The sequence below is a fragment of the Meles meles genome, chromosome 1 (assembly GCF_922984935.1).
Source record: "Meles meles chromosome 1, mMelMel3.1 paternal haplotype, whole genome shotgun sequence".
NCBI lineage: Eukaryota > Metazoa > Chordata > Mammalia > Carnivora > Mustelidae > Meles > Meles meles.
In genome coordinates, this window is record NC_060066.1 from 187,325,551 (window position 1) to 187,352,763 (window position 27,213).

Here is a 27,213-nt window from a genome sequence, read left to right on the forward strand (position 1 = left end):
GAACAGGTGCTGTGCAGCCTCTTACTAATGACAAAATATATTCTTGTCAGAACTATGAGATTATCCAAATCACAGTCTCAAGCAGTGGGAGTGAAACCCAGTAACATACCAACTCCTGTGTTTTCTTGGAAGTGTTTAATTTTAGGGGCCAAGCTTGACATTCTGGCTTTTCTCAGGCAGAATAAAAGATCGGCATAGAAACAGTTAGAAGCGGGGCACCCGGCGGGCTCAGTGCGTAGAATGTGCAACTCTTGATCTTGGGGTCCTGAGTTCGAGCCTCATGTCGAGCATAGAGATCACTTTAAAAAAAAGCAATTCGAAGTAGGAGTCAACCCTGCACAAACGGACTTTTCCACTGTGCTGCTTGGGTCACCTCTCTTCCCAGACAGTCCTGGGACCAGAACAAGCCCACCCAATGTCCCCTGATCTGTGGGGATCCTTCCAACCCAGGACGTCCATCAAAGAAGGAGCCGAGTGATAGATTTCCTTCGCTTTTTCTTGGGGGTGGGGGGTGGCGCTGAGCTTTAAGCAAGAAACGTACATCGAGAGAAGAGACTGAACTGTTTCAAGACTACCTAAAGACACAGTTACAGGAGACAAGTGATTTGATAATTACAAATCCTTCCTATTCATTCCTTAAATTAGGTCCAGAGAACTCATATTGCCCTGATCCAATTGAGCGCTACATGTATTTTAAGGTAATAAGACAGTCATTTCTTCATTTAAAAACCATCCTGTTAGCGAGGCATGCCACGGATACAAGCTGGTCTTTTTCATGGCGCTTAATAGAGAGGCTGTTCCGCATTTACACGCAGTTACGCCACGTTTATTTCTAGCTCTGGATCTTCCTTCCTTTTCTCTTTGTTGTAAACACTCCTGGGAGAATTAATGTGGCATTTCTTAGTGGTAGCTCAGGCTATCCCCATTTTGTTGTTGTTGTTGAAATGCTGCTTCCGATTGAGTGGGCGTAGAAGCTGGAAAAGGCACTCGTTTTCCAGAAGGCGTAGGTCCCTGACTCAGAGCTTCTTGAGGACCTGCTACTCAACCTCCAAACATGTTTGCATTTATTCACCTTCACCTTGGCTCCCGACAAGGTTAGTAGACTCAGCACAGATGTCTGCCCTCCTGTGTTATTATGTGAACCAGAGTTAAAGCTTTTGTGTGTCAGCTGCACTGATTTTGAAATACCCTATTATTTGTGCAATATACCTTGGAATTACAGTTTATAATTTCATGAAAGCCTAACATATCCGAATGTTTACAAGTTCTATCCCTTGGGGAAATATATAGTGTTCATTTCTTTTGTTTAGTCTATTTAAAGTAGGACTAGATACAAAGCAGGAGTGATTGACAAATTAATGCTCTCAGCTCCTACTCAAAAGTACTTGAATTATTAGTACAAAAAGCATGTTACAAACTGTAATAATTTTAACTCCATTTCATTGCTAAAAGCTAATAATAATGAAAACAAATGAAAATAGTAATGCAATCTAACGCTAGCCAGAATGGAAGCAGTCACCGAAGTTGGGACTCTGCAATCAGATAATTAGTTCCATTAAAACTCAGGAATGGGTAAGTCTGTTCATTTATTTTGGATTCAGTTCTGTGGGGGAAGAATGAGAGGAAAAAGAATGGCCCCTGTGCAACATAAATCAGCCCTAACCTTCCTTCCTTCGTCCTTCTTCCTTCCACAGCTGAGGGACGGATGGCTGTACTCCCACGGCGGAGGACAAGGAGCAGAGGTAACGGGGCGGGGGGGGGGGGCACCAGCGAGTGGAAAGTCACTGCTGATTGCAATTAGAACAAAGGAGTCTGGAAGGCTCCAGTCCCACCTGCTGACGGTCTCAGCCACCTCTGGGGAAGGGGAAGAAGCGTGTGAGCCAAGGAGAGCCACAGGCGCAGACCTGAGCAGAGGGAACCAGTTATCAGGAAACGGGGTGCCTCAGTCAGTGTTTTCTAGAGAAACAGAACCAATAAGATAATCAGATATATGTATATAACAGACATAATTATATATATTTATATTGTTACACACATAGTTGTAACATAATAAATATAATAATATTTCTATTTCTCTCCTATCTTTCCATCTATCTATTGAGATATTGATTATTAGGTATTGGACGACAGGATTATGGAAGCTGAGAAGTCTTGACATCTGCGGTCAGCAAATTGGAGACCCAGGAGAGCTGGTGGTATAAATTCCCGTCCAAGTCTGAGGGACCGAAACCCAGGAAAGTTTGAGCCTGGGGGACAGGAAAAGGCCACCGTCCCAGCTCAGCCTTTGGGCAAGCAAAGTTCCCTCTTCCTCAGCCTTTTTGTTCTATTCAACTGATTGGATGAGGCCTACCCACATGGGGGAGGGCAATCTGCTTTACTCAGACTACCCATTTGAATATTAATCTCACCCAGACACACGCGCAACAAAGTCTTCACCAAATATCTGGCCTTTCTGTGGCCCAGTCAAGCTGACCCATTACATTGACCAGGGACCTCCCCCACCCAGGGATCTTTACTCTGAATTTGTCTTGTCTGTGTATCAGTGATTATCTGTGGGGATAAAACAAACGGCTCAGCGTGGTTCTTCTGGTCTGGTCCGTAGGCCCTCCCTGCCAAACTCACTCATGCAGGTGACATCAGCACATAGGTTGGCTATGGTTGCAGGATCGGGGCTGGTCTCGTTTATGGGCCTGGGGGTCAGCCGGCTGTCAGTTGTGAGAAGGGGCCCTGCCCCTCTCACCAGCCAGCCGGCAAGCCAATGCGTCTTTCCAGGTGGCAGCCACAGGGTTCCAAGTGCAAGCACTTTTCAAGTCTCAACTGGCCCCATGTTAGTTACCGTCCCTTTGGCCAATGCCAGTCCCATGCGTAAACCATGAGTCAGTGTGGTAGGGAACCGCTCAAGGCTGTGGATGCAGGAAGATGGCAACAAGTTAGAGGCCATCCTGCCACTGTGCATCACCATCAGCTCCCAGATGTTCTGTCTGACCCCGGCACGGAGGGGCAGATGTGGGCTGACAGGCCAGTGCTGCCTGGTTTTCTTTCCCAGTCTCTTCTGTAGACTCCTACCCCCCACCTCTTCTCAATGCTAGCATGCTAAAGAGCCGTCCTTAGCTCCCTGGAATAAGGATCACGCTGGGACACAGACCCGCACACCCGGCCTGGAAACTCTGGAATATCCGAGCAGGTCACTGGAGCGCAGTGTGCACGAGAGTCTCACTGTCCCGTGGGTGGAGATCCTAAACGTGATGTAGAGCCAGTTCCTCCCTTGAGGGAGTGTCTTCTAAACTCCCTGACAGCAAAAGGATCAAATATGTCTTAAGGAGTTATGAAAGGAACTGTATTTACCCAACAAAGTATTGTGACTTAAAGAAATAAAACACTGTCAGTTCAGGTCATCCGACCAGAAGCTCTCCCCTGTTTCTGACCACAGCTGGATCTTGCCCTGTTGAACACCCTTCAGGAAAGGCACCTCAGTGACACAGGGAGAAAAGTCCCGGTGGTTATTTAGGGAGGAGCTGGAGCCATCTTCGGGGGAAAGGCTGGGGTGGAAGAAGCCGGGATTTTGCTGCCCTACTGACTAGGTCAGGAGATGGCAAAGACTGAGATACTCCATGATTACCAGCAGGAATCACATGGTACCACAGGGGCCCCTGGGAGCCAGAAAGGTTCTGTGTGTTTGGATACGGTCGTGAGAGTTGTCTTCCCAAGATGTGGACCATTTGGGCCAAGATGCTTGAGTAATCTTGCCTTAGTCTTGTGGCCCCCGAACTCCTCAGATGCGGCCTGGCAGTCCAGTTTGGCGGGGCGGGTCACAAGGCTTTGTGGTGGTGGGGGAGGCGGGTTGTAAGGGGCACAGAGCCCACAGCGGCCCAGACAGCCGCCTCCAGTCCCTTCCTTGTGTGTTGTGCTGCTTCTGCCTTTGGAATTAAAATATTGTGCAGAAATGCAAGTTTATTGTTATCAATCCCATCTTATGAAACTTGACAAATGCATTCTTATGCAGATAATTAAGAGATAATGTCAACTGAACAAAGCTTTGTCACTGAAATAATGGTTTCCTGCTGTGAAGTTTATGCCTCAGCAAAGTCAAGGTGTTTGTTCCCAAAGTATAACTCTTTATCCCTTTGACAACTGTCTGTGACACCCTCCTTCATCCCTGTCCCCCTCCTCCCCAAGTGATGATAACAGCAGAGCCAATGTCTGGGGACACCAGGTGCGGAGGAGAAGTCTCTTCATTCCAGGGGACTGGATTGGGGACAGAACTCTGGGCTTCCAATACAGGCTTTCATGTTCCCACTCTGTGGGAGTCGCCACAGGCGGAAAGCCCCTCCTCACTCTGCCTTTATTTCCCCTCTTCTCATACAAAAAGAATAACTCTTGGCCCTGATTCCATAGTTGAATGGGAGGCATCTGAAGGCATTTGGGTCACGTAGACTCTTGACAGGATATGCATGGGATGTAGTCATCGGGTCTCACTTCTGCTCCCTACATGTTGTATCCCTGAGAGCAAATATACAAATGAGCTCATAGAAGAAGTCAAAATTTGGGGCACCTGAGTGGCTCAGTTTGTTGAGCGTGCCACTCTTGATTTCAGCTCAGGTCATGATCTTGGGGTCGTGGGATCAAGCCCCACCTCAGGCTCCACACGCAGCCCAGAGTCTGCTTGCCCCTCCCCCCGCCTCTCCCCCAGCTCTCTCTCTCCCTCAAATAAATTTTTAAAAAACTAAAAAAAATAAGTTAAAAATTATTTTAAGGGTGTGAGAATTGGTCTTCGATCGAAACAACCAAGGAAGCTTGTGTGATGCCTGCTGTGTCATGCTTCTATTCTGCATGGTCCAATAAGGAGGGAAGGAAGCACATTGCCTCCCCCACAAGGGTCCCACCGAGGTGCTGCTGAAAGGAGGACAGTGTTCACACTTCACTAAAGAAGTGTAAACCGTGCCCCCCCTAGAGCAGGTGTGAAGAGGGTGATGCTTTGAGAGGGGTGGGCTGGTGGTCCTGCTGGAAGGAGGTAGGAGGTCTGAGCATAGAGATGCTTCTCACAACAGCAGGGCAGGAATGGCTGTCTCCAGAGGCAGTGCAGAGCTGCTTGGATAGATGGGAGGAATGTATTCAAATTTCCAAGTTCATCGGCTCCAAGCAGTTTGTAGGGCTTTATTCCTAGGTGTCTTTTTATTATGCCAATTAGAATTTCATTATCTTTGGCCATGAGGCAAGAGGAAAATCCTGGTCTCTGCTCGGATATTCTGGTATTTTTCAAAGTAGAACCTGACAACAGGAATGGAAAAGGGAGGGCAGAGGATGGGGAGAGGAGGAGACCTCGGGTCTAGTCCCTACTTTGCCTCTCACTCCCTGGATGGCCTTGGGTGAGCCATTCGGATTAGGTCTTAACAAGGAGGGAACACCGGACGATTTCTAAAGCATCTCTCAAATTCCACATTTCATTATCCTGATACTTAGGATTACAGATGACCATCTAGGAGAATTGTACTATTGATTGCATGCTTCAAATAGGTTTTTAGAATTCTATCAAAACGTACTTTTCTTTAAATTTACATTTCTTCCCACATCTGTCATATGCATGATTAATCATTGGGAAAGAAGCCGTAATTCCTAAAAGTTGATTACTGGAAAGGATCTCTTTATTTGGCGATTTCTCTTAATTTCTTAGCTTTTCCTCATTTTCTCTTAATTTAAGAGGAAGAGGGGGAATGGCAATCAGTAATTCGGACTGAGACTAACTTATGCCTGGATTGCAAAGCTTAATGTGTGAGCATTAACTTCGGAGAACAGAAGTTGGGGTGTTGGGTCTTCCAATGCTAAACCTCATTGGATTAAGACTTAAAATAATTATGTTAGGAAAAGACATTTGGGGGGAATTCCACACCTATCAACTGTAGGTATAATTGAGAATTTTTTTTTTTTTAGGTTTTTATTCTGTGGCAGGAAGGACGGGGGTAATAAGGCAATCTAGAGTTTTCAGGAAGAAGTATTTATGTTCTCTTTAGCTAGCTTCTTCTGTGTTACAGAAAGAGGTACATCCTCTGGGGTACCTGGGTGGTTCAGTGGGTTAAGCCTCTGCCTTTGGCTCAGGTTCTTGTCTCAGGGTCCTGGGATCCAGCCCCACATCGGGCTCTTTGCTCAGCAGGGAGCCTGCTTCCCTCCTCTCTCTGCCTGACTCTGTCTACTTGTGATCTCTCTTTCTCTCTCTGTGTCAAATGAATAAATAAAATCTTAAGAAAAAAAAAAAGGTACATCCTCTGGAGACAGAAAAAATACACAAGGAAATGTCGCAACTGAAATTGGGGAGTAGAGGTTGATAAGAACCTCTAATTTTCTATATATAAAATGGGAGAAAGGGAGGTGGGGGTGTTGGCAGGATGTGAAAGGCAGAGAAGACAGGGAGAGGACAGAAGGCAGGGGGAGAGTGGGGGAGGGGAAACAGGCCAATGGAAATAAGTGACAGTCTATTAAGAAAAAGATTTTTAATAACAAATTATAATTTATTATAATTATAACAAATAATTGAGCTATACTCCCATTTCCATGATGTCAAACCTTTAGTAGTCTCCTGCATGCATGCAGGTCTTTAGTAAGTCGAGTTGTGTGTGTGTATGTGTGCGTGTGTCTTTTTTTTTCCCGGTTGTTACTATTTGTTGGCATAGTTTCCATGGGGCAGGATGGCAAGTCATACCCTTGCCTTAAATTGATGTCACTCACTTTATCAGTAGGCTGGAGGGTGATGAACTGATCGGTGAGTTTGGAGGAGGAACCTGGCTTACTGCTCGGCCCCTTTCCCTTGCCTCATTCTGGGAGCTGTCTCAGCGGAGAACCTGCTCACAGGCGGCCCGAGCTGTAAAGGTCAGAGCGACAGTTTTTCAGCCATCCTTGTGACTGAGCGGGGTCATCCACCCAACACAGGGGTTCAATATCGGAAAGCCCATCATCACCTGGAGATGAGTCCCTCCTCCAGAACCAATCTTATCAGTAGGAAAGCCAACATTTCAGTCACACACACACACACACACACCCCCACCTGACTGCAACTCTTTCAATTGGTCCAGAACTCAGGCCGCCGTAAGAGAGGGACCCTGGTTGTCCCTTAACTCTACATACACCAGCCTACACGTTAAACGGTAGTAAATGTGTGTAGAATGAAAGAGGGAGCAGGCAAATCACTGGATTATGGCACCCGTCCTCGAATGAGTGGGACAGACACAAGAGGTTAACAGGATACGGAATCATATGAGGTTGCTGTTCTTGCAGGTTGCAAACAGTTGAATATTGGCAATTTCATATGGTTTAACCTAATAATCCTCCAGTCCCAGGAAGGGCGTAAAGATCCTTTCTGAGCTTATCCTAAATAACCCGCTTCCAGCTGCTGGCTGACTGGGGGTGGTGGTGGGGCAGGCCCCCCCACAGGGAGCTCTGGATCTCCACCTGGGGCACAGGGTCGTATTTCCTACCATCTAGAACCAACCATCACCCGCCACTATGCCACTGCTCCGCCCAGAACCGAAAGAGGCCCTCCCTCACCCCATACTATCCCCACTTAGATCTCAATGAGCAGCAGTCACAGATCCCCTTGGGGGTCCTGGAATATCTCACTATTCCCAGGTCAAACGGCCAGTTCAATCCACTCCCTTAGCACTTAGTAGTAACCTTATCACATGTGACCCATCCATAAGCTAAAAAGCATCAATTATTATAACGCTCCCATGACAGAGGTGCCGTTCTCCCCATTTTACAGGTAAGGACACTAAGATCCTAGCAGCTGATGGCTCTGGAGCACTATTTGAAGGACATTGCACTCTGTGCCTTTAATAGAACACTTCAATCCTCACAACCCCCATGACAGCGTCCTACTAATTTTCCCATTTGACAGATGAGGAAACTGACTAATTGGCCTCAGGGATCTTGTCCCCAATCACACAGTGAGGCAGCTGCGGAGCTGGGATTCTAGCCTAAGCACTGGGACTCTAGAGCCCACGAGGCTGCCCATCTCTCTCGTTTCCAGGAAAAGAGCCGCTCAAGGCTGCAGGATTCAAGAACCGCAATCTGGCGTACACTATCATTTGCTCCCCAATGGTATTTTATCAATCAGTATTGCTTTAAGATAAACATTTATTTCTAACTAATAGTTTCTTAATTCTTAGAGTTGGGAGGACAAAAGAGTTGTAATCAATAAATTGAAAACATTACATAGTATTAATTCAAGGAGCAGAATGAAATGTTATGTGGGATTCTGTCTGTGACTTGATGTGCCATAAAGTTATTAATAAATGTAGGGATAAGTGGAGAGGATGATTTTTACCAGGCAGCTCGGGGGAAAGGCCCCGACCTCGGAGCCAAGGTTTTGGTCTCAGACTGCCACTTATGACAAAGACCCTCCTTGAGCAAACTTCCTTCAGGCTTCTCTGAGTCTTCTTTTCAACGAGGTCTTGACCTTGGCTTTCCATGTCTGTCCTTGAATAGCTAAAGTTTTGCAAGAAGCCTGCAAAGTCAACTTAGAGAGATTCTCCACCCTTCATAGCAGATCAAGTTCCCCCAGCTTGCCAGCTAAGCCCTTGGCCTGTCTTTCCCAAAGATTCCCTACCCTTAATTCCTCTTAGTGATTTCCCACCCACTGGCTCCCTGGCTCTGCTCCTTGGCTATAAAGCCCCAGCTACCTTTGCTGTGTTTGGGGTTAAGTCCTACCTCTTGCTCCTATTGCAATAGCATTGAATAAAGGCCGCTTTATTGTTTGTTTTCAGCAGGTGTCAGCATGATTTTCCCTGTTAACACTTATTGCCACATTGACCTTGAGCAAGTCATTTGACCTCTTTGCACTTCACATTCCTTCCCCATAGAAGAGGGGCAGTAATTCCTGTTTGGGAAGTCTCCCCACGCCTCTGGGAGAAGCAAATGAGATGAGAAATATAAATAATCCATGTAAACTGTCAAATACTGAGTGAACCAATGCATTATCTTTGAGAAAACTGACAAGAACCACGTGTATGTGACGCTCTGCTGAGAGCCTTCTCCAGGCTGTGTTGGGGGCGGGGTGGGGGGGTGCTCCAGAAGGGATTTGGCAAAGTGGGAATTAGGTAAACGGTGCCAGTGCACCAAACTCCACGCAGGGTGCTTGGAAAACCTCCTGTGCCCCTTTCTACATGCAAACTGTTGCAGTTCCCAAACCAAGAAAGATTTCACTGCCTCTGAAAGCGAGGTGTGATTGCACATTTCCCACACGGCTTCTGACTGCACACACGACGCAGCCTGCTGATGGGCGTGTGCGTGTGTCTGTGCGTGTGTGAGTGTGTGTTTGTACTTGGACAGGGTGTCTGTGAAATCTAAAGGGCCATATCGTACTCATTGCCGCTCAGAACAGCCAGCGCCGTCTGGGGAGCTCCATCCTGTATTGATGTACTGTAAGTTGTAACAGACAGCATTCTGGAATTAACATGAGAACGTGTTTGGGGTGGGTTCGTGGGAAAGTTTGCTGGCTTTCCCCAGCTTTCAGGAACAGTAGCCAAGCAGAAGGTTGCTTGGGATCCCCATTCACTTGAACTCTCCCAGGGGACATTCCTCCAGCCAGGAGGCACTTAGGAGAAATTGTTTTAAGAACAGTGACATGAGAAGAGATTGTTTTTATCACTATTACTATTATTATTGACATGGTTAGCTGTAGCGGTCCTAGCGGAAGTGAGTGTTAGCAACTGTTGTATCCTACTCTGGTCGGTTTTACAACGAAGATTGATTTAAGAATCTGAGATACAGAGGCAAGATGAGCCTTCCTTTCCTCCTTCCTTCCCTTCCCTGTGTCCACCTGTTCTCTCTCCTTTCTCCTGAAAAAAAAACAAAACAAAAACAAAAAACCAAACACACACACACACACACACACACACACACACATTGATGTCATGTTCCTTCTTTAGGAAAGGCCCAAACCATATCTGGGTTTTAAACTGGGACAAGGCTTGAAACTTCAGCTAATTCAGCTATTCCTAGGTATGTTCAAGAACTAGAAGAGTGGGCCATAAAGGATCTGTGAGCCAAGACTTGTGATGGGAAGGGAAAGCGCCAACACTGGGGCTGGGGCAAGATTGAGAGGCAGGAGCACAGCCCACTCAGCCCCACTGGCATTGTTGGGGGGGTGGCAGGGGTTTTATAACTGCATTTGTGACCCCTTTGTCTCCAAGGCTGAGGACCCTGGGAAACACTAGTTACACATCTCAAGGCCGAGGCTGCCGAGGGGGGCTTTAGACATGCTAATGTGCGTGAGGGTTTGGAGTTGATTGACAGGCAGCGGGACAATAAACCCGGAAATGTGAATGGACCCGGCTTGAGCGGAGGCTGGGGGACCCCTGGGGATGGAGGAACTATGTTGCTAAGTTTACATTCCCGCGAAGCAGATGATTTGGTCATAACTCAGTTATCTGCAGCAGGAACTCAGCAAATAAGAACTAATTTAGACTTTTTCCAACCAGGGGGTTCACAGCTGAGCTTTAGGAGTCCCCGAAATGAGATGCAACATTTTATATGCAGGTGAATTTTTTCTGGAGTGGAGAGGCCTACTTTTCATTAGATTGTCAAAGGCATTTGTGACTCCAAAAGGCTGAAAAACACCAGTTGGTTTAAAAAAACCACAGGGTCCCAGGTCTCTAGGGAGCAGGCTATCTCCAGGAGGAACAGGCCTGAGTTGCCAAATCCAGATGGGTATGAAGTCCCCCCACACACACACCTCGTTAAATCTCCCCCTCTCCCTACCCCCAGTCTCCTAATTGCCAGATTCACTGTCATCTTTTTAGTGCTTATGGCATTTGACATTCTTGACTATTCCTTCTTAGAAACTTTCCCTTGCCGGTTTTGGTGACACAAATCTAGATTTCTTTTTGCGTCTCTGATTTTCTTGGTTCACCCTTTAAATGTCAGCCTTCTCTAGGGCTTCTTTGTCTTCTCTCCTGTTGACCCTATACACCTGCTCTCCATGGCCTTGTCCCTAACCCCACTCCCTTGAAATTCCATTATCATGGCATCTATAACCTTCTTGAACCGTTCCGCCTATCTGTCCTGTCCAATCTTGCCACATTTTAATATTAATAAGATTTTTAAAAATTCAGTCCCTTGGTCACACCAGCTGCATTTCAAGGGCTCCATAGACCCATGTAGCTAGGGACTACTACTATTTTGGTAGGTTGTAGAAAATTCTGTTGGACAGCACTAATATGGCTACTTCTCTGTAATCTCTGAAATTCAGCCTGTGTCCTTTCCTCCAGGGAGCCTCTCCAACTTAGATTAGACACCTCTCTTGGCTTACCCTTCACTGCTTCTTACACGGTATTATAATGTTCATTGATTTCTATGAATGCATCACTGTCCTATAGGTTTCCTGAGGAACGGGACCATACTTAGTCCTTGCCTCAGTATCCCCAGCACCCAGCACAGCGTCTGCAGAAAACAGGGGCGTTTGCTGAATGAATGAAGCTTGCCAGGTGGAGCTGAGCAGCAAGACCGTGGTCCTCTCAGTCATCCTCACCTGCAGCCAGTTCACTGGTGGGAGTGTGTGCTGGTTATGGTGGCGGCTATGGGAGACAGACGGGGCTGTTATCCCAGGAGTGGAGGTGGAAGGAAAGAGGTCTTTGTAGTCCCTTGGCTGGTGCAGTGGAGATGGCCAAGGGCAACTGTGGAGCCCTTTGGGTTTTCTGTGCACAGAATCATGGTCTGAGGGTCAGGCCAGCATGCCTTCCTGTCTCCTGACTCAGAAGGGGCCTTAAAAGTAATGTAACTAGGATCTTTCCCCACGAATTACTCTCCTCTGCAGCAGGGGCCTCCCTGTGATCCCATCTAGGAACAGGGAACACCCTTCCTCCCCAGTCAGCCTATTTCATCTCCAGGCAGCTCTTTTGATGGAAAGTGCTTTTTTTTTTTTTTTTAAGATTTTATTTATTTGACAGAGATCACAAGTAGGCAGAGAGAGGAGGAGGAAGCAGGCTCCCTGCTGAGCAGAAAGCCCAATGCAGGGTTCCAGGATCATGACCTGAGTCGAAGGCAGAGGCTTTAACCCACTGAACCACCCAGGCGCCCTGGAAAGTGCTTTCTAATATTGAACTACGGTCTGTTTCCTCATATCTGCATCTCCGCACCCCCCCCACCTCCTGATGCACGAAGATTATATCTGTCCCTCTTCTATAGTTAAAAGCAACCTGTGGGTGCAGAAATTGGTCTTTTCCTGCAAGGACCACTGGAATTTCTAGGTTGGGCACCTCATAGGTTAGTAATTTTTATTAAACCAATTATTTCACAGCTTCCTACTTCCTTACTAATTCACACAGAGATGTAAATTAACTAACTTTTCTTGTCATGGAAAGGCAGTATAATATTTTACCTCTTAAATGGTTTTTGTGTGTGAGAGCTGAAGCTTTTTCTTTCTTTCTTTCTTTTTTTTTTTTTTTTGGCGGAGATGCATGTGTTCAGGGAGGGAGCTGAAATGACAAGGAAGACATTCCCCCTTGATAGGGACCCTGCGATGGAGAGTAGATGTGGAATGGAAAATCAACATTGCAGAGGCACCCGGGGGGCTCAGTCATTAAGCATCTGTCTTTGGCTCAGGTCATGGTCCCAGGGTCCTGGGATCGAGCCCTGCATCAGGGTCCCTGCTCAGTGGAAACCTGCTTCTCCCTCTCCTACTCCGGCTGCTTGTGTTCCCTCTCTCGCTGTCTCTCTGTCAAATAAGTAAATAAAATCATTAAAAAAAAGAAAGAAAGAAAAGAAAATCAACATGACCCAACATTACTCAATACCTTTTAGTTGACACTTCATTATTTCTAGGATATAATGCTGATACGTGACATTCATAATAATAGCAACAACAATACTAACTGACCTCCACTAAGAGCTCTCCTGAGACCAGACAGGGCACTTTCTGTTGAGTTTATTTTTCAGTAATCCTAGGCAATATGTCCTAATATTACGCCCACTTCGCAGATGAGAAAATGGAGGCACACAAAGGGAACGTTCTCAAGCTTGACGGGGTAGTTTACTTCCTTTCTCCTCAGTCACGTGATTTCCTGGGCTTGCCATGTGCACAAAATGTACCCCGCTTTCACAGACTGCATTGACCTTCAGCGGACAATGAGCAGGTCTCCAGATCCCTACAGCATTGCTGTAAGGCAGGGTTTATTAGTTCCATTGAATGGATGAGAAAATCAAGGCTTCGAGCCATGAGAACGGTCCATCGTGGAGCTTCTGAGCACCAGAAACTCCAGTGAGAATTCAAAACCGACCCAGTGCTCTTTGTCTCTGTCACCCCCCTCAAATGAAAGCGGGGTGACATCATATGACATGGTCATTTGCAACATGCTGGGCACCTGCAGTTCCTCCCCTTTCTAAGGCAGTAGGACAGACACCCTGCCCAGCTGTCCTAAGTGTAATGTGGTGCAGAGGCCGGGTCTAGAACACAGGCTTTCTTCCAGCTTCCAGCCCAGGAATTTCTGAAGACCGGACTACCTGAGAACCAGCAAGGCAGAGCAGGGTCCCAGCAGCACCCAGAGAAGTCTCTAGAAAGGGCTTTGCCAGGATGGAAGGCACACCCAGGGCCTCCTGAATAGAATAGGGTGTAGAGAGATTTCTGAGCTCCTCCCACGATTGCCTGTCCTCCTGGCCCTTTAGACCTGCTCCCCCTGCCCCGACCCTAGGCTGGCCTCGTGGGCTCTGCTGCTCTTCCCTAAACCTACAGAAGGCCTCCACATGGAGGATTCCCCTTGCAGCAGGAGGAATGGCTGGAGTCGGGAAGAGATGCCCAGGGCCCTCTCTTACCCCCAAATCTCTGTGAACACAGACAAATCATTTATGATCTTTGTACTTTGAATTTCTCAGAGCTAAAACAAAGTCCATAGTTTGCCTTTCTCACAGAGCTGCTAGGGAGTTTGAAGGGGATAATATATTCGTTGGTTCATCCATTTGCTCATTCATTTGTTTATTTAACACACAGGTACGGTGTCAGCTAGGTGCCAGGTGCTCTGAGGTGTGAGGATACACCAGTAAACAAAACAAAGTCCAGTCTTCATGGTGTCTCCACTCTGGAGGGGTCTTGCAGACACAAAGCACGGAGAGGAAGAAAAATAAAGCAGGATACAGGGATATAGTGGGACAGGACTGCTACTTTGTAAAAGACGGCCTAAGGAGACTCCTGTAAGGAGGTCACCTTTGAGCAAAGAGCTAAACAAAGGGAGGCAGCCAGCCAGGTGACCTGGAAGAAAATGGTTCAAACCAGAGAAGAGCAGGTGCAAAGGTCCCCAAACAGGAGCATGCTTGATCTGCTCAAGGAGCCCCAAGAGGTCAGTGGGGCCCAAATGGAATGAAAGAAGGTGGGAGAGGTGGGGGTGATGTCAGAGGCAGCCTGAGGCCTGATCGTATAGACTTGTAGAGCTCAAGGAGAATATCTGAATGTAGGAATGGCCTGAAGCCCAGGCCACTCCTTGAACACCAGGTCCTAGCCACTCTGACCACCCCAAGCTAGAACTCAGAAGACTGTGTCTAAAGACAGTTGGGACTCTTGGGCTGATCTGAAACCTAGGTTGGGTCCTGGATATAGCCACAGCAGTAGTCCATAGAGAGAACCAGGGTCCACTTCCAAGGAGGATTCAGGGATATGGCTCAGGAAGCCAGTGGGACATTGGTGGCCCCATGTCCTAGAAGCAATCTGACACCAGATACAGCTCCTGTGGCCCCAAGACAGTCAAGCAACAAGTCTGTCCCAAGAAACAGAGCCCTTCTCTAGCAGGACTGTGCTTGGGGTGTAGGGCTCTTGCGCACTCTGGTTGCTATTGTGGGACCACAGAATGAGGGAAAGAAACTTTCCTTAGAATCCCAAAGTACAATCTGGCCAAATCCGATGAAAGAAATCAGTGGTGTATGTGCACATGCGCGCTTGCAGGGGCACGGGGAGGGAGGGGAGGAAGGGGCGGTCCCTGGTCATTAACCCGGTTCCCGGAATTCTGGACTGAATCCTATGCTTCTGACTCAGTGCCTTTGGCCTCCTTGTCTGTGCTGGCTTTCCAGGCAGGCTTATTTGTAGTTTCCCCATCCTCCCACCCTGAAGGGGCTCAGCGGATCTAGAACTGACATGTCCCAGCAAATACAGGAAAACCAGGGACACACAGACGCTCTGGTTAGGCACCCTGAGCCCTTGGGCCGGCACCTGCAGCCAGCCCATCCTGGGCAGCTGCCAGCAGGAACCCTGAGAGGGGCCTGTAGAGTTAGGCAGATGGGCGTTCTGGAGTTCCATGAAATACCTAGGACCTCTTGCTCCTGCTACAAAAATTTTATTGTGTGTGAGGTTGTAGAGTTTACAGAACCTTTCATACACACTTCAGAAGACAAAAAACAAAAAACAAAAAACCTTGAGTTATAATTCACATACCATAAAATTCATTCTTTGAAAGTATAAAATTCAGTGCTGTTTAGTGTAATCACAAAGTTGTGTAACTGGCACTGCTTTCTGGGGACAAAGCACTTTCCCTAACCCTAAAGAGAAGCCTTGTACCCTTCAGTGGTCACCCCCTCCCCTGCACGAGGCAACTGCTATCTATTTTTTTTCTATGGATTTGCCTGTTCTGTGCATTTTGTAGAACTAGAGGCATACCATATGTGGCCTTTTGTGTCGGCTTGGAGCCCGCATCACTATTTCATTCATGTTTATGGTTGAATAACGTTCCATTGAATGGCTAGACCACATTGAGTTTATCCATTCATCATCAGCTGATGGATATTTAGGTTGTTTTACACTTTTTTTGGCTATTACAATTAATGGTGCTGCAGACATTCATGTACAAGTTTTTGTGTGGAGACATGTTTTTAATTCTCCTGGGTGCAATCGCTAGATCATATGGTAAGCTCTAACTTTTTTGAGGAACCACCAAACTGTTCTGTAACAGCTGCACCATTTTACATTCCTACCAGCAATGGATGAGGGTTCTAATTTCTCTAGCACTTTTCATCGTCCTACTTTTTGATGATAACCATCCTGGAGGTTGTGAAGTGCCATCCCACTGTGGTTTTGATTTGCATTTCCTTAATAACTAATTCCTTAATAACTAATGATGTTGCATTTCCTTAATAACTAATTCCTTAATAACTAATGATGTTGCTTACTGGTCATTTGTAGATCTTTGGAGAAATGTATTTTAAAATCGGGTTATTTGTCTTCTTGTTGTTGAGTTGTTAGGGCTCTTTATATATTCTAGGTACTAGACCTTTTTCAGTTATAAGAGTTACAAATATTTTCATCCATTCTGTGGGTTGTTTTTTTACTTTGTTGATAGTGTCCTTTGCAGCACAAAAGTTTCCGATTCTGATCAAGTCCAATTTATCTTTTTCTTTTGTGGTTTGTGATTTTTACTGTTGTAGCTAAGAAGCCATTGCCTCATCCAAGGTCACAGAGATTTATGTTTATGGTTTCTTCTATGAGTTTTATAAGTTTAGCTCTTATGTTTATGTCTGATTTATTTCAAGGTAATTTTTGTGTATGATGTGAGGTAGGGGTCCAGATTCACTCTTTTCCATGTGGATATCCAGCTTCCCAGCATCATTTGTTAAAAAGACTATTTTTTGCCCATCAAATTGTCTTGGCACCCTTGGCCAAATCCCATTGACTCGTGCATGTGTTTAAAGATATTGGTTCCACACCTGATTTGTGAATTAACTTTTGGGGATCAAAATTATCCTGTGACTTTCTATGCCCAGCACATAACACCGGCCCTGGCACAGAGTAGATGCATAATAAATGTTGATGTTAGTCAAATGGAAGAAGCCTGGAGGCAGGCCTAGTCACATTCTTTGAGCCCTTCTGTATCCAGGGAGCTCCATAAAAATGGAGAGAGGTGATTTTTTTCTCTGGTTCCTGCTCTGCAACTGACCCTGTTGAGCATCACCAATTCTACCAACTACATTTCTGATTTATCTTGTAGTTGTGATTCTATTTCTGCCTCCTGGGGACTCAGCAAGCAGGCAAGCCTCAGCTCCTTCTTTAGACCTGACGAATGTACTCTGAAGCTCTGATCCACATCCTTGGTAAGGATGCACAGTGCTGCGGGCTGGTGTGTACATCTCTCTGCGGGTTACTGGGGTGGCCTTTTATGTTCAACCTTGTATGTACACGGGTGCTTTCCAGCATTCCCAGACCCTGCCTTAACAACACAATGTGATGACATTAAAGATAGGCTTGCAAAGTAAAACATGCTGGTACTCTCACTCCCCAGAATAAGGGTTTTCATTCTGCCATGGCCCTTTCCAGTCCCTTGCTGCACACAGACACAGTTTTTTTTCTTTTTTCCCAATATAGTACAAACACGATTTTGTAGGCTGATTTGTCACTTTATTTTCATAATATTTCCTGTGACTTCGCCTGGCCTTCATTTGACACCTCTGTAAGACTTCATTGTGCTGAGATTTAATCCTCTTTATTGAACAGTTAGGCTATTAAACAAATTTTAAAATACAAAAATAAAAATAAGCCATGCCCCAGTCTCCAGGGCCATAGCTCTTATTCAGGTAAACCCTGAAAGGCTTGGAGATCTCAGGCTGGATGGACCGAATGATTGGAGGCCGGCTCTGCTGTTTCCAGGAAGGATGTGTATGAACAGTCATCTGAAACCTCAGGGTCTCCAGGAAATAGGAGATAGGGTGTTTTGCTAATGTGGCCTAAACTCTTCCAAGCCCCTTATAACACAATCAGGGTCATTGGTGCTGCTGTTCGTGAATTGTGAGAATCTGGGCTGCGTGGAAAAGAGGACAGCACACTAGCATAAGCAGGGAAGAAAGGCAAGCCCAGAGGAACCAATCCTATGGTGAAGGGAACTTGGTCACCAGCTCTGGCTGGTATCACGAATGATCACTTCGTGCTTTGAAGAAAACCTTAAATGAGACAGAAGTGAATCTAGGAATATATCTTGCACCTGGGATTATCAAGTCTGAGTGCAGAACACTGGACCGAGTCCTGGAGAAACCTAATCAGAAGAAAGACCGCACCCACCCCCGTTCCCAGAAGAGTCCTCTGGGAGCCGAGGGAGTGAGAACACACAGAGAAAGATGCTGTTGGTCCAAGAGGGAAACTCATGACTTCTTTCTCTGCATTGCCTGCATGGCCCCCTGAGCCATCTCTCTGGGCCAGGGGGGTGGCGGGTGTCTGCAGGGAGCTGGGATGGCCCCCTAGAGCAGCCATTGTGCTCTCACCATTAAACAAGAATGCTCTGATCTCACCATTCCACTGTGAAAGTTTTCAAATAGTGTTTGGAATGTTTACATAATTGTTCAAAAGAGGCTTTTTCAATGTACCTGTTTACACTCTTTACTTTTGGAAATTCTTTCAGCAATCAGGCCTTGGAGGGCTCTCAGCCTGTACTTGCCGCCCTTGATTGCCGAGGGAGGAATGAAAGGCCTGTCAGGGAATCGCTGGGAAAACATCCCTTAACAAACGCCCTCTAATGAGGGGGTGCTGAGAGCGGAGGGGAAGAGCCGGGGGGCTGGGAGCGGGTAAGGTCATGGTTTTGTTGTGGAGCCTGTTGGCAAAGGGAGTGCCAGACACCCCGCCTTTGTGTGCAAATTTCCCACCAGGGCCAAGCGACTTTCCACAATTTAATTAAGTGGCTTTAGAGTCCCGGAGTTGGCCTAACAAGCTACTCTTCATGAATGAAAGATTTGTCCCCAGCTGTGGGGGCCGGGCTGGAGACAAAGTGGGCAGCAGTGACGGCTGGCTCTGGCCGATGTAACTGCTCACACGACTGCCCGCCTGCCCGGGAGAGACTGGGGACAGGACGGGGCTGCGGGGACCGGTGGCAGGCCTACAGGGACTCGTCTCACCCAGCTCGCAGCAAATATGCCATCCATATGCCAGGGATCACAACCAAATCGGATCCACCTGGCCTGGCAAAGAGGCATTTAAATTGCTAATATTGTGCTGGAGAGTGAAGACAGCCCTGCTGAGCATTAGTCCTGTAGCCTCCATAGACAAGGACTTGGGGGGGATTTAGGGGTGGGGGGGGTGGAGGGAGAGGGCGGGTGGGGGCTGAGTCCGAGTGAGGAATGCCCCCAAGATGGGGCACTCACTGGAGCTGGTGGACTGACTCGGGCAACGTGTCTGTCATCCAGTATTTCTGATCAAGGGCCAGCTGGAGTTTCCATCAAGGCTTCTCTACAGGGGAAATCACCTCCCTTACCCTAGAACAAGAAGGGTTTTCTAGAATGACATTAAAAAAGTAAAAATAGGTAGTGCAAGCTGGCTGGAAGGACGAAGGGCCAGCCGTGCCTGTGAAAGTAAGTTCGGCTGTTCAGTAAGCCTACCCTTGGCGGTGGTCTATCAAGTAGGTCTGGGATCTGGGGCCTTTTGCAGCCACTTTCCAGTGGAGGGTTCACTGAGTGTTTTTCTCTGACTGTATTTTTAGAAAAAATTATGATGACAGTTGTTAGGTCTCAGGCAAGCAGGCAGCACATTCCATTACAAAGTTAGCATGAAATCAGTATGTAAATAACCCTTTCTAACTGCCAGCTATTTTTGAAGGCAGAACGCACCTGATGTTGCGGGTTTGTTCCAGTTTACTTTAAATACCTCTCTGTCCTCTGGGTCTGTGAATGTGCTCACATTCAGAAGATCCTTTCCTCCTCCTCCCTTGATCTTGGCATCCTCCCAGAGAGGGCCAATGCCACCCGAGCCACGTCCTCCAGCCTCCTCTGTCGTTTCAAAATCAGATTGATAGGACCTGCTGGGGTGCTGCAAGGGTTAGTTCCCCTTTGGCATGGTCATTGTTCAAAAGCGCGGGTTGCTCCTTGGGATCGGGAAGGGGCAGCAGAAGCCTTGGCCATGGAGTTGAAGGAGAGAGAATGCCTGAGAGGCTGAGACGAGGGTTGAGTCAGAAATTCAGGCGGTCACTGCCCAAATGTGGAGAAGTCATTGCCAGGACATGAAAGGTCAGAGGATCCCAGCCATTGGAGGAGCCAGGTTAGAACTGGGGGCTGCAGCTCAGCAAGAAGAAATAAGTCTGGGGTGAGCTGGGTATGAGACCAAAGGTCCTTGAGTAGTGTCCCCTCAAAAGTGACAGTTGTGGTGGTTGTTTAATTTCTTTCCTCTCTAAGACAGAATAATATTGCATTGCCTGTGTGTACTGTGTTTTGTTTATCCACGCATCTGTCGATGGATGTTGTCTTGCTTCCACTTTCCGTTTTTGGGAATAATGCTGCTATGAACATGGGCGTATAAATACATGTTTGCGTCCCTGCTTTCAGTCCTTTGAGTGTACACCCAGAAACAGGTTTGCAAGATCATATGCTAATTCTACTTTTAAGTTTTTGAGTGACTGCCCTAATGTTTTCCATGGTGGCCGTACCCTCTTACAGTCCCACCAGTAGTACCCAAGTGTTCTAGTTTCTCCACATCTTTTCCAACACTTGATAGTTTCTGATTTTTTGTTTGGTTTTTGTTTTTCTGTTTTTGGGGTTTTGTTTTGTTTTTAATAGTAGCCATCTTAACGGGTGTTAAGTGGTATTTCCTTGTGGTTTTGATTTGCATTTCCCTCTTGATTAGTGTTGTTGAACATCCTTTCATGTGCTTGTTGGCCAATTGTAGATCTTGGGAGAAATATCTGTTGAAGTCCTTTGCACGGTTTAAAATCATTTTAAAAACACATTTTAAAAACAACCATTAGAAAGATTGTTTATTTTATTGTTGTTGAGTTACAGGGGTTCTTTATATTATGGACATTAACCCCTTTCAGATATACGACTTACAAATGTTTTCTTCCATTTCATGGGTTCCCTTTTTCTTTCGTTGCTTGTATCTTTTGATGGCATGGAAGTGTTTGATTTTGATGAAATTCAATTTGTTTGTTTTTTCTTTTGTTGACTGTGTTTTGGTGTCATGTCCCAAGAAATCATGGCCAGATCCAATGTCATGAAACTTTTCCCCTTCTAGGAGTTTTATAGTGTTAGTTCTTGTGTTTAGGTCTTCAATCCATTTTGAGTTACTTTCTGTATAATACGGCGAGAGGTAAAAGCCCAATTTCGTTCTTTTGCTTGTGGGCATCCAACCTTTTCAACGCCACTGTTGAAGAGATGATGCTTTCTCCATTGACTAGTCTCAGTACCCTTGTTGAAAATCATTTGACCATTCATGCTAGGGTTTATTTCTGGGCTTCCAGTTCCATTCTAATGTTCTATGTGTCTGTTTTATGCCAGTACCACACTGTTTTGATTACTGTAGCTTGGTAGTCAGTTTTAAAATCAGGAAATGTGAGACCTCCAATTTTGTTCTTTTTCAACATTATTTTGGCTATTTGGGGTTCCCTGGGATTCCATTTGAATTTTAGGATAAAAGAAGTAATGTTTATTGGGTATGTATTACCTCTTAAACATTGTTGGTAGTGGAAATAGGAGGTAGGGAAGAAGTAAACCTTGCCTTCTGAGAGAGTACCGTCCTTTAAGAAGATGTAACAAATAAATGCAAAATAGAAGTGGACATGTGCCTTAAGCATCTTTCTTGCATCTTAAGCATCTATGCATCATGAAAAAGTAGAGAAGGGAGGAAAACCTGAGCAATAACACTCCAGACTACTTTTAGGGAAAAAAAGTTTTGGTGAAGTTTTTGGTTTACGGGTTGTTAAAATCATTCCAAAGTTTCTCCTGAATGTGGAGAAGTGGATCATGCTAAGATCGCTAAACCTTGACTCTTGGTTCCTCATTTCTCCTCCTTTCTTAACCTAATGGCTCATGGCTATCCCTGATGACACTTAATCCACTCAACAAATATTACTGAATACCTACTACCCACTAGCTAGACACTGGGATACAGCAAGCAAAACGGACACAGTCCCTGACCTCCTAGACCTTACGTCTCAAGGGGGAGACAGACATTAAATACTTTTATTAGTGTATGTGGTTACAAGCAGTGGAAGGAAGGGACAGTTCAGGAAAGGATGAGAACATGTAACCAGGAGTGGGGGAGAGAAGACTGACCTGGTTGGGAGAAGAAGTGCCAGACAAGCCTTTCCTAAGGCAGTGATATTTTGTGCTGAGATGTGAAAGATGATTAGGAGTCAACCCGGTAAGGGAGGCTTCATGACAGAGGGGAACATCATGTGCTAAAGCCTCATTGTGATTGAACAAAATTGACTCTTTGTACCAAAAACAATAAATAGCTAAGTAAACACAGTACTACAAATTGAACCTCTGGTCCCCAAAGTTACCCAGAGCCTAGCATAGTTGAGTAATTCACTAATTGAACACTGAAACATTACTGTATGTGTGATTTAAACAGAAGCATGTTGCTGCTGCCATTTGGATAAATGCCACAGAAAAGCCTACTTGGAACGATGTGGGGTCATGAACTTGCTGAAAGATACGATTGGGGCATTAAGGGGTGCTCACTGTATAGGTTCAGTCTTCCTCAGTGAGGAACAGGGTTGTTACCCCCTTGGCCCTTTCAGCTCTGTGTACATGGTAATTTTGTTCTCTAACAATGATCATTTAAAACACATCAAAAGTAGCTTAAATATCCAGGCTGTTTTATCTGTATTAGTAGAACAGAAACAAGTGCTCAAAAATAGTGTAATAGTCAAGTTCATTATGGACATTAACTCAATGGAATATCACACAGCAATTAAAAATGGCAGTTTCGGTGAAAATGTAAAAGTTAGAAAACTGTCTCCAGCATAATAGCGTACATGCAAAATGATATGCACACCATGACCACAGTGACATAAAAACATGCCTGCCTTTGGATGAGGATCGGAAGGATTAATATGTAAATCGAGAATAGTTGTTCTATAGGGGGGAGATAGTGCATAAAGTTTTGTTTTCATAATTTTAATGCTATTACATTTTCTTTTCATTTTTAAAAACAAGTCGGCTTTTTAAAATCAAGAATTTTCTTGGACACACAAAAAATAAATACAAACACAATGTCTCTAAGCTTTTCCAATAGGATTTTAGGATCCCCGATGAGAACAACTTCTGTCAACTATGTGACCAAACCATTAGGTTGAGAAAAGCTGTCATAACTGAAGTATTGGTAGGAATCAAAAGGGCAAATATTCTCCTGGAAGTTGAAGAATCTGAATAGTTTTACGATAGTGCACAGTGTACTGATTTGTTATGGTTGGTTTTCCTTATATTTAAAGTTACTTGCAACATATAATTATTTTTTTATTTAATCATGGTAAAAAAAAAAACCATAGTATAAAATTTACTGTCTCTACTTTTTTAAGTGTAGAGTTCACCAGCGTTAAGGTCATTCACACTGTTGTGAATGCAACAGATCTTCAGAACTTTTTCATCTTGCAGAATGGAAACTCTATACCCATTAAACAGTCGCTCTTCATTTTCCTATCTCCTCAGCCCTTGGCAACTACCATTGTACTTTCTGTTTCTACGAATTTGACAATTTTAGATACCTCATATAAGTGGAATTATGCAGTATTTTTGTGACTAGCGTATTTCATTTAGCATAATGTCCTCAAGATTCACCCATATTGTAGCACGTTCCAGAATTTCCTTCCTTTTTAAAGCTAAATAATATTCCATTGTATGTATACCAAAATTTTGCTTGTCCATTTATCTGCTGATGAACATCTGAGTTGCTTCCACTTCTTGGCTATTGTGAATAATATTGCTATGAACAGCAAGTATCTCTTTGACATAAAGTTATGTCATGATGCCCTCTGATTTGGACTCTCTTTGGGAAATCACATTCTTCTCTTTGCCCATTGCTCACTCCTCCAGGTTTGGAAGTCTGCAAGCTCCAAGGATTATCTTTGGTTAATCCCTGGCCCTCCAGAGCTGGGAGGTTTGTTCCAGTTGGTGAGAGCTGAACTTAAATTCAGGTTATCTCTCCCCTCATGACTTGATGTCATTCTTTAAGAAGTCGTTCTCAATGCTACCACCAATATCTCAAGAAGGTGCTGGAAGTTTTCAAGAATAAAATGATGGCCTCAAAACAGCTTTATGTTCTGGTGTGTGATTTGGCCTCATGGCTAATCTGTCCCTCACTTGGTGCATGTACAGAGTGATTCTACCACTTAATAACTGGGTTTTCAGTGATTTGGGGTATGTGATAATTTATCTGGTGCAAGGCTGATATTTATTTTTACACTGTTTATGAATTAAGAAACTGTTAAACAAAATAGTCCCATAAACAAAATTATGTGGTGGGGCCAGAAAGTTTCAGTTGCTGAAGGGGACAAAATGTATTTAAGGATATTGGCAGTTTAATTTGCATGTAATTGATATACTAATTATAGACAAGTTTGTCTACTAACTAAAGTAACATTGTTAGGACTTCTGCTTAGAAATATTGGTTAACCACATATACAGTTGAAATTCGCAAAATTACATTTTTTTCTGTTGTAATTTAAATATGAAAAAAATTCCACTTTCACTGTAAGTCCCTGGAAGCATTATTGACATCATATTTGACAACAAGAACTATGTAAGCCATTCACCCAAGAAGCCCCATTTTATCAAGCCCCAACCCATGTGCCTGGCATTGTGCAAGGCATCCAACAGAATATAATAATGCCTGTGACAGGTAAGCTATCTGCTCTCCTAGAATTTCCCTCTTTGTTGATGGGAGACAGGCGGTCACAGACAAATAACAAACAACTCAATGAGTAAGATAGTTTCAGAAAGTGAGAAGTGTTATGGAGGCAGTAGAATAGGGTCATGTGACAGCTAGTGGGAGGCTTGCTACTCTAGATTAGTAGGTGGCGGAGACTCTACCTGAGAAGGTGGAATTAAAGCTGCTACTGGAATATGAGAAGGAACTGATGGTGTGAATAACTAGGGACAGAAAATTCCAAAGCAAGTGCTCTCAGACTGCAGAGGAAGAACAAGGCGCACTACGAAGAACAGCAGGTTCAAGGACGACCCGTGCTGCTGTGGCTGGAGCATAGTAAGAAAGGGGGAGAATGCTAACACCAAAGAAATACAGACAATTATAAGAACATACTATGAGCAACTCTACGCCAACAAATTTGACAATCTGGAAGAAATGGATGCATTCCTAGAGACATATAAACTACCACAACTGAACCAGGAAGAAATAGAAAACCTGAACAGGCCCATAACCAGTGAGGAGATTGAAACAGTCATCAAAAATCTCCAAACAAACAAAAGCCCAGGGCCAGACGGCTTCCCAGGGGAATTCTACCAAACATTTAAAGAAGAACTAATTCCTATTCTCCTGAAACTGTTCCAAAAAATAGAAATGGAAGGAAAACTTCCAAATTCATTTTATGAGGCCAGCATCACCTTGATCCCAAAACCAGACAAGGATCCCACCAAAAAAGAGAACTACAGACCAATATCCTTGATGAACACAGATGCAAAAATTCTCGCCAAAATACTAGCCAATAGGATTCAACAGTACATTAAAAGGATTATTCACCACGATCAAGTGGGATTTATTCCAGGGCTGCAGGGTTGGTTCAACATCCGCAAATCAATCAATGTGATACAACACATTAATAAAAGAAAGAACAAGAACCATATGATACTCTCAACAGATGCTGAAAAAGCATTTGACAAAGTACAGCATCCCTTCCTGATCAAAACTCTCCAAAGTGTAGGGATAGAGGGCACATACCTCAATATTATCAAAGCCATCTATGAAAAACCCACCGCAAATATCATTCTCAATGGAGAAAAACTGAAAGCTTTTCCGCTAAGGTCAGGAACACAGCAGGGATGTCCATTATCACCACTGCTATTCAACATAGTACTAGAAGTCCTAGCCTCAGCAATCAGACAACAAAAAGAAATTAAAGGCATCCAAATTGGTAAAGAAGAAGTCAAACTATCACTCTTCGCAGATGATATGATACTATATGTGGAGAACCCAAAAGACTCCACTCCAAAACTGCTAGAACTTGTACAGGAATTCAGTAAAGTGTCAGGATATAAAATCAATGCACAGAAATCAGTTGCATTTCTGTACACCAACAACAAGACAGAAGAAAGAGAAATTAAGGAGTCAATCCCATTTACAATTGCACCCAAAAGTATAAGATACCTAGGAATAAACCTAACCAAAGAGGCTAAGAATCTATACACAGAAAATTATAAAGTACTCATGAAAGAAATTGAGGAAGACACAAAGAAATGGAAAAATGTTCCATGCTCCTGGATTGGAAGAATAAATATTGTGAAAATGTCCATGCTACCTAAAGCAATCTACACATTTAATGCAATCCCTATCAAAATACCATCCATTTTTTTCAAAGAAATGGAACAAATAATCCTAAAATTTATATGGAACCAGAAAAGACCTCGAATAGCCAAAGGAATATTGAAGAACAAAGCCAAAGTTGGTGGCATCACAATTCCGGACTTCAAGCTCTATTACAAAGCTGTCATCATCAAGACAGCATGGTACTGGCACAAAAATAGACACATAGATCAGTAGAACAGAATAGAGAGCCCAGAAATAGACCCTCAACTCTATGGTCAACTAATCTTCGACAAAGCAGGAAAGAATGTCCAATGGAAAAAAGACAGCCTCTTCAATAAATGGTGCTGGGAAAATTGGACAGCCACGTGCAGAAAAATGAAATTGGACCACTTCCTTACACCACACACGAAAATAGACTCCAAATGGATGAAGGACCTCAATGTGAGACAGGAATCCATCAAAATCCTTGAGGAGAATGCAGGCAGCAACCTCTTTGACCTCAGCCGTAGCAACATCTTCCTAGGAACAACGGCAAAGGCAAGGGAAGCAAGGGCAAAAATGAACTCTTGGGATTTCATCAAGATCAAAAGCTTTTGCACAGCAAAGGAAACAGTTAACAAAACCAAAAGACAACTGACAGAATGAGAGAAGATATTTGCAAACGACATATCAGATAAAGGGCTAGTATCCAAAATCTATAAGGAACTTAGCAAACTCAACACCCAAAGAACAAACAATCCAATCAAGAAATGGGCAGAGGACATGAACAGACATTTCTGCAAAGAAGACATCCAGATGGCCAACAGACACATGAAAAAGTGCTCCACGTCACTCGGCATCGGGGAAATACAAATCAAAACCACAATGAGATATCACCTCACACCAGTCAGAATGGCTAAAATTAACAAGTCAGGAAATGAGAGATGCTGGCGAGGATGCGGAGAAAGGGGAACCCTCCTCCACTGTTGGTGGGAATGCAAGCTGGTGCAACCACTCTGGAAAACAGCATGGAGGTTCCT